The sequence below is a fragment of the Melopsittacus undulatus genome, chromosome 9 (assembly GCF_012275295.1).
Source record: "Melopsittacus undulatus isolate bMelUnd1 chromosome 9, bMelUnd1.mat.Z, whole genome shotgun sequence".
Lineage (NCBI taxonomy): Eukaryota > Metazoa > Chordata > Aves > Psittaciformes > Psittaculidae > Melopsittacus > Melopsittacus undulatus.
In genome coordinates, this window is record NC_047535.1 from 11,741,766 (window position 1) to 11,755,953 (window position 14,188).

Genomic DNA, 14,188 nt, shown 5'->3' on the forward strand with positions numbered 1-14,188 from the left:
GAGGGGGGGAATCTCCAGGATGCAGCATTTCCTCTGGCGGGGCACAAGGCAGGGAGCAGAGGGTTTCAGCACGATGCTCTGGAGCAACCGTGGAAGCAAACAGACCCCTCCGCTCCCTTCCACGGGGAGGCAAAGGCGGCTGAGGCAGAGACCCATGGAAGAGCTGCTGGCCCCCACCGCTTGCCGAGACCCCGAAGGGCTCCCCAGGAGCCGTGGCACGAGGGGCTGCAGCAGCGGGGCCGGCCCCCAACCTGCTGCCTCCGCACAACGTCCCTTTTTGTTTCCTTCTACCAGTAAAGCAGGTCGGGCGGGGGGGCCGCGCTGCTGCTCCCGCTCCCCGCTCGGCTCCCACCGCCGCATTTATAATCCCCCAGCTGGGCTTGTTTGGGTTGGATTTTTGTTAAGTAACTCCCATGTCTTTTCTGCAGATTTCTTTTTAAGATGTTCCTCTCTTTCCCCGCCCCCTCTCTCTAGAGATGGGGGAGAGAAAAGAGAGATGTTGAACGCGAGCCAGCTGGCACGCACGGGAGGAGACGGAGAAATCTGCACAAAGGAGCTTCCTCACTCACTTGCTGCTTTCAGCTCAAGAAATCACAGAGGGGAGGAGGGTTTGCTCTACCCCATACATCAGTCAAGCCGTTAGCAGACAAAGGAGATTTACCATGACACCCTCCAGAACTGCCACCCAACGGGGGCAGGATCCCCCCACCGCCTCCGCCCGGCGGGAGGCCGAGCTGTTGCAAAACACGCAGAGGCGCAGGGCTTCCAAACAAGCTGTTCCATGTGGAATCCAGCAAGATGTGAATGGAGGAGCCACGCTCCCGCCTCCCGCTCGCACAAGATGCCGGCAGCACTCGGGCGGCCCCGGGCCCGAGCCGGCATGCTGCCCGAGGGAGCGGGCTGAGCCCCATTTGAATAAAATGGAGCCACCCTGCTTTTTTTAATATGGAGGTGCACCCCGCCAAGACTACAGCTTCCAGCATGCACCGCGGCCCGAGCGCAGCCAGGCGCCACTAACTTGTGCCGGGACTCCCAAGTTTCCATAGGCTGAGCCTTGACACTGGAGATGAACCTGACCCATGAGTCATTTGCTGGCATTCTTGAGAAAAGCCTGAAATATTTCAGTGCAGGCATTCCAAAAGCAGGACAGACGAGGTCACTGGAAGAGGCTGGAGAGGGCCCAGCATGACCCAGCCTGAGCAGCAGGTTGAAGGAGGTGATCCTGCCCCTCTACTCTGCTCCCATGAGGCCCCGCTTGGAGCAATGTGTGCAGTTGTAGTGTCAACAGAAGGACATGGAGATGTTGGAGCAAGCCCAGAGGAAGTCACGAGGATGATCCAGGGGCTGGAGCACCTCCCATACAAAGACAGGCTGAGAACATTGGGGCTATTCAGCCTGGAGAAGAGAAGGCTGCATGGAGACCTCAGAGCAGCTTCCAGTGTCTGAAGGGGGCTACAAGGATGCTGGAGAGGGACTATTCATCAGGGGCTGGAGCGACAGGACAAGCGGTGATGGGTTCAAACTTAAAGAGGGGAAGTTCAGGTTAGATCTAAGGCAGAAGTTTTTTATTGTGAGGGTGCTGAGGCGCTGGCACAGGGTGCCCAGAGAAGCTGTGGCTGCCCCATCCCTGGCAGTGTTCAAGGCCAGGATGCATGGGCCTTGGGTGACACAGTCGAGTGTGAGGTGTCCCTGCCCATGGAAGGGGGTTGGAAACAGATGATCTTAAGGTGCTTTCCAACCCAAATTATTCCATGATTCTATGAAGGAAGACGGGAGAGGTGGGCAAAAACCTTTTTCATGCAGGGGTGGCCGGTCAGTCACCTTACCTGGATTTACCAGATTTATCAGTCACTGCAACCACTTGTTTCCAAATACATACTCAAGTGTCAACCTCACATCCCTCATCAGTCAGAAGATGCAGCTCAGATCGAAACTCAGTCTCACATCTACCCCATGTGCTCATGACCTTCAAATGCAATCTTTACAGCAACACCGAGCAAGACCGTGGCACACAAAGTTCACCAAAACTGTAGATAGAAGAGCAGATCTCAGCCCGGCTGTGTCTGAGGAATGGGCTTCACCAGATTAGCTAAGACTCCGTTCTTGCTTCTTACTGACACTCCTTTCACCTTGATACCAAAAAGGCATTGAGAAACTCATTCTGCACCTGAAAAACCCAACATTCTTGAGCACAGCTCAATGGCAAAGCTATCCTTGCCAGAACCCCTCACTTCCCTCAACATCCAAACACATCACTGACACACAAGGCTAACAAAAAAGGGGAAAACAAAAAGGAGGAAACATTTCAAGCCTTCCTTTATATCACAAAATGGGGAAAATTGGAACAAGTTCCTCTTTAATCCTCCCAACACGCTTGGAAGTGTCATCACCAAAGGTGTCATCACCAAAGTCCCAGTTTTTCATTTGTTCATGCCTCAGGAGCCCACAGTTCTTCAGATTTACAATGATTTGATTTTGAAGCCTCTCAACCCTTGCATTTTTTTCAAGCTCCAAGCTCTGTACTGAATAAAGCACAGCTCCATTTCCTCTGCCAAAACACAAGTCCAGAGCTCCAGGTTTCAAGAAAACTAATGGTGAGAGAAACATCACTCAAGCGCAGGGTCCTCAGCTCAAGCAGGAGGACCATCAACACCTACAGACCTACAGGAAGGCACCACACTTCATTCTGTTCTCATCAGGGCAGAAGGCAAATGTCACCTCAGCACATCTGCCTACTGGAATTACTTCTCCAGTGCAAAGCTGAGCAAGTACCATCATTACACACAAGCATGACTATACACGTCAACACAACTCCAGTCACAGAATGTAGAGTAGACGAGGTTGGAAGAGACCCTGAAAGGTCACCTGGTCCAGCCTTTTGTGGGAAAGGGAGCTCAGATGAGATCATCCACCATCCCGTCCAGTCACATCTTGAAAACCTCCAGGACTCTGCCGTGTCTCTGAGGAGGTTGCTCCAAGAATGGTTGTTCTCACCATAAAACATTTCTTTCTTACCCTGAGTTGAAACTGCTCTCGGTGCAACTTGTATCCACTGCCTCCTGACTTCTCCCTGGGGCTCCTTGTGAAGAGAGCCTTCACCCTCTTTGTAGCTGCCCTCTAAGTCCAGCAGTTTACCTGCATGCACAGCACTTCCCTGAAGAGCTCCTGGACCTCCTGCCAAGCACAGGACAGGTTTGTAGGAAAGGTCCCAGCGGTGGGATAAAGCAGCAGCATGGACTAGAGGAGCACCAAGCACAGCCAAGGTTGACGAGTGTTGCACCAGCACTTCATTAGACCTCTCACTGCACTGTCCTGTGCGAGGCACAACCCCTTCCCAGGTCTCTCTGCTGCAGAGATGAGCAGACAGCAGCAGTGCTCAGGCTTGGCTGTTCCTATGAACACTGGCTCATGCAAAACTGGGTAGAATTCTTCCAATAAACATGACCTCAGAGACTTCAAAATCTGACAGCTGAAAACAGCCAAGAGTTTTCTCAGCAACCCCAGCACTCAGATCTACATCTGTAAGCACAAACCGGTACCCAGCACTCTGAATGTTCAGCTGTACTGGGAAAGAGGAACTGAAAACCCCACATGCATGGGAGAAAAAGCATTCAGCGGGTAAAATAACAGCCCGCTTCCTTCCTGCAAGCCTAGCTCTTGGATCTATCCTGAATTAGAGAATCCCAACAGGGATTCACCCCTCACCATTGTGCCTGCACACTGGAACACACCACCATGTAATTGCCACGCCCAGACTCGCATGTGATGGTTTAAGAGTAACACAGCCTCATCTTCACCCAAAACCTGCATCCCCGCTCGCCCCACAACCCCCAGGTGCCACCCTGAGGCACACAGCACCCAGTGGGTGCCACGGGAGCAGGGAGGCACCACCACAGGGTTCGGCTGCTGAAGGCTGACACACAGGCCGCTGGTGGCTGCATGGTGGCAAAGGCAGAAGCAACCCTGTCAGCAATAACCAGCCAGGATTCAAGCATTTCAGAGGAGCCCAAGCCAGACAAGCTGGTGCGCTACGGCTCAGGGCAGGCTCTGCCAGCAGCACCAGACATGGTTCCAGTGCTCCCCTACCACCACAGAGCCCATTCCTGTTGAACCCAGCCAGACATGCTGCTGCTGCTGCTGCCTGCTGCCAAAAATACCATTAAATACTCCAAATGGGACAGCTGAGGAAATCAGTTTGGCACCGAGCTCTGCATCACGGTGCTTCCCATAGGGACAAACCCGGGGGTTGACAGTCCCTTGAGCAGAGCTGGTTTCCACCAGGAAAGTGGAGCAGCCATGCAATTTAAAAACCAGTCTGGTTACACACTTGCAGAAGTGAAATGATTTATGAGGGACTCAAAGATACCTGAACTGGTGGCCTGTCCTCACTCACAATCTAGAAGGGGGTACAGAAAATGTAAAAATAACCAAAAAAGGCTTACAAATTCCAGATAAAGCCCCGTGCAGGCTGGAAGATTGCCAGCAGACTGAGAGAGTCAGCAGTGGGAGGAAGCAGCAAGATGGATGTGACCAGGAAAGATCCCTGAAGCATCAGTCACGGAGACAGGAAGAAAGAAGAGCTGGCGAAGACCAACGACAACCAACAGGCATAAATAACTGCTGGAGTAAGTGCCGGAAACAAGGAGCTCGCCCTTTCCCCCCATGCCCAGCACCATCAGCGGGGCTGCACAAAGGCACCCACACTCTTGGCAGCAGCCTCAGCTCCTGGCACTCGTGGGAGCAGGCACTCGGAGCAGGCACGCAGAGCAGACACCTCTGGCCCAGCCATGCATATGTACACTTCCCTTACAGGGCTTTAGAGGCAGAGACGCTCCATCCCTCAGTCCTACAGTAGTCTCAGTCCCAAGCTGGGGCTCTCTCAGTTGCATCCACACATGCTTCCAATGAGGATCACACTCCATGGTGTTACAGGAAAGGAAAAGCATCGGCTGTATTGGCAGATGCAGGGAGGCTTTGTGGTGAAGTCAATGTCTCGGTTCTGCCTTCTTCATCCAAAGGAAGAGCAATGCCCAGTTGAGCAGCATCCTCCCAGCCACAGCCCTCCCTCAGCAGCAGAGGGGTACATAGCAGTGCAAGACAGAGAGGATGGACAGACGCTCACTTGCTCCCAAGGAAGGGAGAGAGCTGCTTGGATTTGTTTTCTTTTAGAAGAGCATGCAGGCAGCCTTGGCCACTTCCCAGGCTTCAGAAGAGGACAAGCATCTCTCCACAGCTCCAGAAATGAAGGATTCGCCACTTCACCTATTAATGCCTTTAATTCCCTTCATTCAATAACCAATTAGGGCACCTTGGCTACATGAGCAGAGGCTTGATTTGCAGCAGAATGAAGACTGTAGATGCTGCTGTAATCTCTCTTGCTGTCAAACCATCAGCCTGAGAACACTTGGGGGAAAATCCAACCAGGCTGCAAAGTAAAGGAGGAGAGAAGGCGTACACAGACAGGGGCAAATGCAAGCAGAGTGAGTGCCATGCCAAGAAATCCCTCTTTTTTTATTTCCTGGGAGGGATAATAAATAGGTGTATTTCACAGATTAATAAAGCACATTTGCAGAGCTATGATATACATCAGAAAGTTGCTAATTCACGCTAATGACCCATTGCAAATTGCTGAATTTTGTGAATTAGCCAGCATGGAAAGGAATACAATAAACCCTGCGAGAACCATGCATCAAAGTGTACAGGGCTGCTTTTGGTGGTCAGAGCCCACTTTTAATTACTTGTGGCAATAAGTAGAAGGAAAGGCACAGATTAGACACAAAACCCATAAAAAATATACAGGAAATCTTCAGGATAAGGAACTTCACCATGACATCAGCTAGTAAGTCTCTGGGGAAGGAGCAGGGATTCTCCTGGAGATTACCAGACTCTACCTCTTCAGTTGAGCTCAGGGTAGTTAACATTGGCTAAGTCATTACACACCTCATTTTCACTCTTTTAAGAACTGCAAAGCTGACTCCTGGAGCCACTCTCTCCTGCTGCAGAAGCACCTGAAGAACTCTTTGGCCTGGCAAATTCATCAAAAACATTCTCAGATTTATTAAAAACATTTACTGATAACATTTTGCTACCAGGAAATTGGTGCAGCCACGCAAAGCAACAAGACACCACCCGAGAGGCAGCGCTGTACACTGGTACCATCCTTCCAGCCCTCGGGAGAGTGGCCGAGGAGGCCACAAACAGCTCAGAGGGAAAATGCAATGCCACAAAACCCTCCTGCATCCACAACGTGCTCGGGAAAGGAGCAGTGTAAAGGGACAACATAATCTTCCCTTTTCCTTTCTTCTTTTCACACTATAAACACGGAAATGATTTGTAGAAGTTCAGCATTTAACGTTTAAATACAAAATATCAAGATTCTCCTGAAATCATCCTTATTCATGCACAAAAAAGGACTCACATCCTTTCATACCCTCTCTCCACACACCCCCCTCACACAACATCTGAGCTGACGCTTAAGCAGCTACGTCAGTAATTTTTGTGCATGTGAAGGACACTCAGCTGCAGCAAAAGCAAAGCAACCTCTTGGTTTCATCTCAAAACCTGATTTTTCACCAAAACCCAGAAGGAAAATAGGTACTTCCTTTAGAGAAATTATATAATTAAAAAAAACACAAATTACAGAAGCAACTGGAGCCACAGAGCAAGTTTCCCAGACAGGCAGCCATTCCCTCATTTCTTTACTGTAGGATTGTCAGAGTAAAACCTTACTCCTTCCTCTACAAGGCACTGATCTTCCAGGATTAACAGGAGAAAGCATTTTCAATGGAACTGTGTGGCAGAAGAAGCCACATCCCAGTGGGATTTTTCATTTTTCCCTTCCCCAAAAGCAAGCAGCACCCCATCCCTGAGCCAACCTGGCTGCAAGCAGCCCAGCTACTGGGGGATGGCCAAAGCCCCAGTTCAGTAGCTATATGTGGCCACCAATGAGCTCCCAGGGCAGCCACGAGCTCTGAGCTGGCTCACCTACGCACCCTTGATCTTCTAGAGCCCTTCACACCCACATGAGCTCCTCAACATACCCCCGACACCCCAAAACACAGCTGGAGTCAGGCACTCCCATGCAATGGCATCATCCTCCTTCCACCCTCTACCACCACAGCACAAGCATCCAAATGATGACCTTCCTCAACAAGTGGCCAAAGTCCACAGGGAAGGGACCAGCTCCACCCATACCCAGAGCCCAACAGGCTTGAGCTGTGCCTATGAGCATCAGAAGAGGCATCATGGGAGAGTTGTGGAGAGCCCAGGCCACCTCCAAGTGCTTCGGGGACTTTGCTGCTTCTCAACGTCTCTCCACCAAGCGCAACCAGCTGCCAAGAAATACAGGGCAGGTTTGGGAACAGACCTGTGATGCTCACCGCCAGCCTAGAGGCTGGTCAACACGAGTCCATACCCTGCAGCAAGCCTGCAAAGATCAACACAGATCTCCTTCTAAACTTGGTGGGAAACCACCCCATCTTCTGCAGACTACCCAAGGCCAACCTGCTTGCTGTGCTGCCTGTGTACACGCAACCAAGCACAGTTAAACTGTCACCAGCCCCTGGCAAGGTCACCTGCAGCTTCACCTCCTTTCGGTGAGAAGCCGGCACGTGACAGCAGGTCCTTGCCCCTGGCTGGGGAAACAGCCAGAAGCACCAGTGTCAGCACTCAAAGGGCATAGCTGCGCCTGCCCGCTGCCACACATCACCAGAACAGCATACTTGGGACCAGAAATACCATCTTATTTACATAATACTCCAGATAAAGGAGACAAAGAGGCTTACTGCATTACATCTGGGGCTGGTATTGCATCAGCACCCACAGGCCCTAATCCGAATGGGAGCCCTGCCACACAGGGTGCAGCAGGATGGCAGCGAGGCGCATCTCTGCTTCCGGCACACCCAAGGTCAAGAGCAACACATAGAGCCCAGCTCCCTCCACAAGCAAGCAGGGAAAGAGCCCTTTTTAGGCAGCACACACACAGGAGACACCAAGTATACCACAGTGTCAGGCATGACATTCAGTTCTGGTCCCCAACCACCCTTCTGTCGTGGCTGAGCCACAGGAATACAATCCACAGGTCTCCAGCCTCTGCCATGGCATGGACACAGCTCATGGACATCAACTTTGTCTTAGTGGAAGTGCTATAAAGAAGAGACAGCTTCTCAGTTTCTTTTAATTGATGCAATTCAAATTAAAAAGATACTGTAAATATAACCTGGAGGCAAATTTGGATTCTCAATTCAAACATGGCCCGGTTCTCAAAGAGAATAAACCAGACAAAGCCAACTCTGGTCCTTCCTTCTTATTCATCCATAATAAAGACACAAAAACTGTTAGGGGGCTCCAAGACAGTGTGAGAACCCCTCACCTGCCTGTATACTTTGCAAGCCCTTTCCTCCTGAAAAATGCATGTTTTCAGCTGGCCTAAGGATTTAGAGGGAAGAAGCTCTGGAGGTGGCAGAAGCAGATGCTGTGCCTGTGTTGTCCTGTGAGTTGGGTGCAGAAAGCACGAGAGGACTTTGCAACCTTGCAACTGCAGAGAAGGAGATGATTTGCGGCTGGCACATGGTCGGTGGCACGGGGCTGCGGATGGATGAATGCCCCTTATTCACAGCAGCTTCCCCCACCCCAAGAAAAATAACATCATTTTGGGCACACATGGAGGACAACTTGGGGGATAACACACATATTGAGACCCCTCTGCATACACGCATGTACGCAGCAGCCCCTCCAGATGACGAGCAGCCTAATGGCGACTCACACACACAACACACAGACCCTCCACTGGAAACCGAGCCCAAGCGCCCGGCTTGGAGAAAGCAGAGAAAAGCAGCCCCGTGTCCTGGCCATACTCAATTACAGATCATTACAACTTGCCTGATAATTCATTTCCTCAGGTGGCTCAAACCGGCTTGCAGCCCCTGTCCTGAACACAAGGCCAATTTAGGTGAAACATTAAATCCTTGTCCTTTTGCACCACTGAGACAGCCGCGCTCCCGGTGCTGTGCACATCGCCCTTCCTCAGCAAGCTCTACCCCACGGGAGAGGAGAAACCCTTGCTGGCTGAACGAGGGCACAAAAAAGGCAAAGATTTTCATTTCAAGACTGAAACGCCTTTGAAATAATAAATTATAAATTATTTCTGGTCAAGAGCTAATCAATAAAATACGCTGAGTGGATTTTTCGAGTGCCGTGCATGTGCGGTCGTGTACTGCCAACAAAGGGCTAGAAATGTGCGGCATAATCCGATGCTGGAGTCATTGCACAAAACGTGGAAATTGGTTTTCCTGAGGATGTCCAGGCAAGGAAGGCAGCGAGCCCGCGCCATGCAGGAGCCCGAAAGCCAGCCCCGATGCCGGCATCCTCAATTCTTCTGGAGCAGGGGGGAAAAAAGGGCCTGCGAGCTCTTCAGTGTGCTCCACACAAACGTGCGTGTCTCACACCTCCCCTGAGGCAAGAACCTTCCCAGAAAGGGGGAAAAAGGAAAGGAAAAATAAAAGAAGAGGGCTGCCGGGAGATGGAGGGGAGCCAAGTCTCACAGACCAGACCTGAACCTGTGACCTTCCCCGTGTACACAACGGGCGGGAGAGCCCCAGGCAGGAGCAGCGTCCTCGCCTCGCCTCTCCTTTCACCCGCAGACACCCGCAGCCTTTATGGGACGCCTCGGCCACGTTGTCACTGCCGGTGTAACCCCGGGACCGGCCCCGCGCCCCGGCCCTCAGGGAGCTGCAAGGGCGGCCGCGCGGGGACAGCATCGCAAAGGACCCCCCACGGGCCCTCTCCAAAGAGGGGCTGGAGCCGGAGCAGCTCTGCCCTCAGTGTCTGCCCCGAGCGCAGGGACAGTTCGGCCCCACTTAAACGCCTCTGGGGAAATGTAATCCTCCCTGATCTGTGCCGAGCACACCCCGCGAGAGGCTGCGCTCCCCCCGCTGGCACCCCAGGTCCCCCAAGTCCCCTGCACAGCGACAGGGGATCATAAGGGGAGAACCCCCAATCCCCACCCCAACCCCGACTCCCACCTCAAAACATGCCGCTGTGGTGACCCCACACACGGGGACCCCCCCTCACACACAACAGCTTCGAGGGCTCCACGAAGCCCCGCAAGCCCCAGGGGCGGTGGGAGCCGCGGGGACCAGCCCGACCCCCCCGCAGCTAGGAGGACCCGCACACAGTAACCCCACATCACACCGCCCGCCGGGGGGAACACGGCCCAGGCAGCCCGTGGTGTCCCGGCACCCTGCGGGGACCCGACCCTACCGGCCCCGACACCCGGCGGGGGGGGGGGGGGGGGTGGTGTCTGTGCCCGACGGCCACGGAGCGGGACAGGCCACACACCCCCGTCTGGCGGCCACGGAAGGACAGCCCCGGCCGCGGGAGGGGGCCCACACCGGGTGGGGGAGCGCGGGGGAGGCTGGGGGGGGGGCGGGTCCCGGCACCAACGGCCACGGAGAAGGCCCCAACGGTCACCGGGAGGGGGGAACCCGGGCCGCAACTGCTGCGGGGGGCGGCGACCCCGGCACAACGGTCACGGGGGGGGCGGGCCGGGCCCAACGGCCTCGGGGGATCCTGAACCGACACCTCCCACACACACACCCGGCCGGGGCGCCTCGGGGGCCGGGCCGGGCCCGCACTCACCCGGCTCCGCTCCCGTCCCGGGCGGCCCTAAGTGTCCTCCATGAGGCCGCCTGGCCGCTCCTCCGCTCCGCCGGCACTAAAGGCCGGCCGCCGCGGCCGCCATGCTACCCGCGCCTGTGGGCCGCGCCGCGCCGCGCAGGCCGCGCCGGGGTCCGCCTGCCGGGCGGGGCGGCAGGGGTGGCAGGGGCGGGCGCTCGGCTCCGCTCGTAACCGCTCGGCTCTGCTCGGGTTCTGTCGGCTCCGCCCGCCCGGCTTCGCTCGGCTCGGCCCAGCTCGGCTCCGTTCGGCTCTGCTCGGCTCCGCCCGGCGGGACGCGGCACCCGAAGCCGGGACCGACCGGCAGCCGGACCGGGGGTGGTGCGGGCGCGACGTAAAACCCGGAAGGTGGAGCGTGGAGCGGGAGGGCGCAGAGCACCGCCCCCGGCGGGACGGAAAACCCGGCGTGGAGAACCCCGGACAAAGGGGGGCGCGAGGTCCCGGCAGCCGCTGCCGGAAAACGCGGAGGCCGGATCAAGATCCGGGGCGCTGGACCAGAGGGCAAAGCCCGGAGCGGAGTGTTTGCCCTCTGCGGAGCCGGAGCTCCGGGTCACCTCGGAAGGGACGGGGGAGGGGTGGCACCCTTCTGGGGGTGTTTTAGGACCCCCTGCCCGGCACAGCCCCATCACGGCTCTGCTCTCTCCGGGCCACCGTTGCTGGTTCCGCTCCCTGAGCTGGTACCGAACTGCTCAGGCTGGGTTTGGATATCCCAGAGGGGTTTGGGGGGTACAGCTCCGAGGAAGCGGTCAGGACGGGGTCACCACCCAGAACGCACCCCAAAACCCTGCGACATCTTGCCCCACGCAGTCATCACTGACCCCCAAACAAGGACAACACAAGGGCTGAAGCCCCAGTGGAGGGGGTGGAAAGCTTGAAGGGCTGGGTTTGGGTGCCATCAGCCTCCGGCAGCACCTGGAGGACTGGGGAAGGAGAGGGGAGCCAGAAGAGATTTAAAGCAGTGGGAGAGAGGGATGAGGAGAGCATTCACTTTGCCTGAAAGAGATGAAGAGGAGAAATAATTCCTTGTCACGATGAAGAGAAGAAACTGGCTGTGCATGGCCTAAACCCCACACTGATGGGGTGGGCGAATGCCCTGAGAAAGTTTGCTGGGTGTTAGGTGTGATGGGCATCACACGAACCCCTTCTCCCCTTGTCCCATGGGGGTGCGATGAGGTCTCACTCTGTCATGGCTTGTCTGATGATGCTGTTCTCCTGGGATAGGGCGCAGGAGCTGGAAACACCAGGACTGCAGCATGTGGAGCCCAGCCTGGGTGCTGAGCACATCCTCCCTTGATGTCCCAAGCTTCTTTCTCATCCCAGGTCATGCGGGTGAGACATCAGTGATGTTCTGAGGAAGACATTGGCCCCCACATAACTAGATGCTCCTTCTCTGTGCCTGGAAGAGTATCTCCCCCACCTTGGTCCCAAAAGTGCTGGCTTCAGGCTGGCTCCTCCAGCAGAGATGCTCCAGGGAGCTGCCAGCAGCTCAGCAAAGCAACCTCAGTGTCCTGCCTATCCCACCCAGCCACCAAGTCCTCTCCTGCCTCTTTCTCCCCACAGCACCAGGAGCCGAGATGCTGCCCCAAGACCTCCAGCTCCACTTGGGCACTGTAACCAACACTTAATTTCTTCATTAAGCACATCGCTGTGAAAAGCCAACACGGATTCATCAGGGCACACTGTGTGCGACAAACCTGATCACCCCCTGAGATTAAGGAAGTCCTCAGTTGACCCGGGGCAAGTGGTGGACACTCTGGATTTCTCCCAGACTTTTGATCCCACTTCCCACAGCCTTCTCCTAGAGAAACTGATGTGTTACAGTCTGGACAAGTAGTGTGTGCAGTGGGTGGGCAATAGGCTGATGGGCACCCAGAGGGTGAACAGCTCTTTCTCCATATGGGGACCTGTCACCAGTGAGGTCCCTCAGGGATTGATATTGAGCCCAGCACTGTTCAGTGTCTTCATAAATGATCCGGAAGGTGGGATCAAGTGTACCCAGACTGAGTGGGAAGTGGCCACTTTGGCAGGGAGAGGCACCCTGCAGGTTGACCTGGATGGGCTGGAAGCATGGGCTAATGAGAACGTCATGGAGTTCAACAAGGACAAGTGCCAGGACTTGTGCCTGAGAACACACTCCAGGACTGCGGCACAGGCTGGGATCTGTCAGGCTGGGAGCAGCTCTGTGGAAAGGGAGCTGGAAATCCTGGGGGACACAAACTCAACAGGAGTGAACAATGTTCAGCTGCAGCAAAGAAAGCCAACAGGATGTTGAGGAACATCAACAAAGGCGTCACCTTGTTCATAAAGGTGTCATTGTCCCACTCTACTCACTGCTTGTCAGGCCACAGAGATGATCCAAGGACTGGGCAGCATGTGAGGAAAGGCTGAGACAGCTGGGCTTGTCCAGCCTGGAGAAAAGAAGGCTCAGGGGAGACCATATCCCCATGTTCCAAAGCAGATAGAGAATCCCTTTTTACAAGGAATCCCATGGAAAAGACAAGGGGTGATGGGCACAAGTTCCTCCTGGGGAGATTCCAACTGGACACAAGAGGGTTCCATTTTTCACAATGAGAGCAACCAGCCACTGGAATAATCTCCCCAGGGAAGTGGTGGATTCCCAGCACTGGACACTTTAAAGATTTGGCTGGACAGGGTGCTGGGACATCCAGTCTAGGTCATGCTTTGCCCTAGAGAGGTCGGCCCAGATGATCCTTGAGGTCCCTTCTAACCTGGGATTCCATGATTTTATGATTTCCCTTGCTCTCAAGGCACATCCACCCAAAAGAGGAGCACCTCCATGGTACAAGAAGAGTGCAAGGAAGTCAACAGGAGACCCAGCACAGCTGACTGGGCCAATACTGAGAGGACAGGGCCAGCCTGGTGGATGGAGGAAAGCAGACTGAGGAGGAAAGCAGCAGCCCAAGCCCATCTCCCTCTGCCACGCTAAACAGCAGCTCCCAGACCAGAACCTCTGCACCAAGCCCAGGCAGCTCCAAGCAGAAACACCCGCGAGGGTTTTCCAAACAAGGAATGACATGTGTGGGTGTTGAATCCAGATCCAGCACCTCCAAGATCCCACAGGCAGCAGAAGGAACCAGCAGGCAACTCCCAGGGCAAACAGCAGAACTCATGGCAGCTCCAGCACCACAGCATCCAGGGGCACGGGTAACTGGCACGAAGGCTCCGCACCCTCCTCCTCTGATGGAGCAACAATGGGAACTGAGGCAGAGGCCTGGCACAGCCTGCAACCACTACCCATCAGTGGAGCTGGTGGCCTTGCTCTGCTCCCTGCATTTACTCAGGCCAGAGGGGGAGGGATATTGGTAGAGGTCAGGGATTGCTCTGTCCCATCTGGAGGAGGATGGGATCCATGGAATGAGGAGGAGGACTTAGACCATGGTGAGACAGAGCCTGGAGCAACCTGGCACGAAAAGCTCTCAGCCCAGTGAACACAAATGCAGAATGAGGACAGAGAACATGGGGAGATGCAGGATGTGAGGGATTAAAGAAATTA

General features: G+C 54.8%; 1 protein-coding gene across 3 annotated transcripts in view; it reads right to left on the minus strand.

The window, feature by feature from the left end:
• The window catches only part of ZNF609 (zinc finger protein 609), a 68,754-nt gene extending 57,974 nt beyond the window's left edge, over window positions 1-10,780 (minus strand). For 2 of the 3 annotated variants that reach the window (XM_034066056.1, XM_034066058.1), the window contains exon 1: window positions 10,639-10,780. The gene's annotated coding sequence lies outside the window, so the exon portion shown is untranslated. The remainder of the gene's footprint in view (window positions 1-10,638) is intronic. The other variant, XM_034066057.1, reaches the window with a different exon arrangement.
• Between the last annotated feature and the right edge of the window lie 3,408 nt (window positions 10,781-14,188).